Raw genomic sequence first — 2,255 nt, forward strand, 5'->3', positions numbered from 1 at the left:
CATGCAACAAGCACCTGGATTTGTTGAAAGGGGGAAGGAAACGATGGTTTGTAAACTGAATAAGTCTATATACGGCTTAAAACAAGCCTCGAGGCAATGGAATAGGAAATTTGATCAGGTAATGGCAGCTTCTGGTTTCCAAGAGAACAAATTGGATGAGTGTATTTATCTGAAAGTCCTTGGTGCGAAGGTCATATTCTTAGTATTGTATGTAGACAATATATTATTAGCTAGCTCCGATATGTCTCTACTACAGGCAACTAAGAGTATGCTCACACAAAACTTTGACATGAAGGACTTGGGGGAAGCTCGATTTGTTCTGGGAATAGAAATAGTAAGAGATCGTGCTATGAAGTCTCTTGGTCTTTCTCAAAGGCAGTATATCGATAGAATTGCTAAAAGATTCAATATGGACAAATGTTCGAATGGAGAATTGCCTATCGGCAAAGGAGACAAACTGAGCAGTGATCAATGTCCCAAAAATGAATTAGAAAATGAGGGAATGAAAGACAAGCCCTATGCATCTCTTGTAGGGAGTCTAATGTATGCTCAGGTATGTACAAGACCGGATTTGGCTTTTGCACTGAGCGTGCTTGGTAGGTTTCAATCAAATCCTGGTGCATGTCATTGGGTTGCAGCGAAAAAGGTACTGAGGTATCTCAAAAGAACAAGAGATTTTATGTTAACTTACAGTCATGGGAACAAGCTGGAATTGGTGGGGTTTACGGATTCGGACTTGGCAGGGTGCGTAGACGACAGAAAGTCAACTAATGCATATATCTTTATGTTGGCTAATGGTGCAGTATCGTGGAAGAGTGCAAAACAGAAAGGTATTGCATCTTCAACTATGGAAGCTGAATTTGTAGGGTGCTATGCAGCAACTCAACAAGCTGTTTGGCTTAAAAACATGATGAAAGGATTGGAAATTGTTGACAGTGTTGAAAAGCCTCTCAAGTTGTATTGTGACAACAAAGCTGCAGTTTTCTTTTCGAAGAATAACAAGAGGTCTTATGCCAGCAGATTGATGGACATCAAATACTTAAAAGTACGAGATGAAGTGAAGAAAGGAACTGTCGAAATTGAGTACATCAACACAAGTTTAATGGTTGCTGATCCAATGACAAAGGCTTTACCAGTGGGAGTTTTCAAGAAACATGTTTTCAACATAGGAGTAAGAGAGGTTTTTGATTCAGTTAATGAGTGGGAGTAAGCACTCCTTAAACTGTGATGAGTTTATCTCAATTATTTTGTTTATTGATTGACAGTTGTTAGTTGGCTTGCAAATTTGTTATCTTTAATAATTTGCTTAAATTGGCTGATCATGTTTCTGCAAACAACTTTGGTACTGGAATTATTTCAGTTTGTTATGGAGAACTGACATTCTGAATTGTCAGTTCTTGACATCATGACTCTCAAGAGTGACATAGTGTTTTTAAGTTAAATATGTATGTGATCACAGAGTGCAAAGTGCAAGCTGTACGTGCCTTGTTTTCTGTGGTCCTATATTTTTCTTAAAAATGACAAGTTACTAAGAAGGATCAGTTGCAAGCTTTTGTGAACTCTATGATCATCATGATTCTTGTAATACTAAGGCATATCATTGACATTCAAGTGGGAGAATGTAAAACTTGTTTGAATGACAATGAGATTGCAACTGGACCACTTGGGTGGCGTTTAACTAGTTATACTAGTTATGCGAAACACAAGGAGTCCGAGAGCTTTAGTATGACAAGAATTGTGGAGTTTTATACGTTGCAGCTGTTCTATTTTGATCCTTATCAAATATATACTAGTATATAGAGTCATGATAGGACTAAAACTTATTAAGAGATAGAGATTATCACTCTTTCTGATAATAGGCTGGACCGAGTGAATCTCTAGCTATATGGATGGATATATATAGATGAAGTCCCTGCTTCCTCATGCTCTCTCAAAAATATTATCTAAAACCCTATTCACTTAGAAGAGAGACTTTCGTGTGCTGGAAGTAGAAGACTTCTTCTTCTATTGTTTCTTCAATGTCGATGCCCTCAGGTAAGTGTCTTGCAGACTATAAACTGGTATTTCTCTAGTTATGATGAATATGATATTAGTTGGTAATCCTAGGGTTGTGTTGGTTTGCTGTGCTGCAGTAGCTTATTTATTAATATACTGCTTACAATTTATTCACATTTGTCCTAGGGGTTCTTGTGGTTGACACGTAGCAAGATGTGGGCCTGGGGGGTAAATAAGTCGAAAAAAGGAGGTGGGTTAGT

The sequence above is a fragment of the Malus domestica genome, chromosome 17, assembly GCF_042453785.1.
Source record: "Malus domestica chromosome 17, GDT2T_hap1".
Taxonomy (NCBI): Eukaryota; Viridiplantae; Streptophyta; class Magnoliopsida; order Rosales; family Rosaceae; genus Malus; species Malus domestica.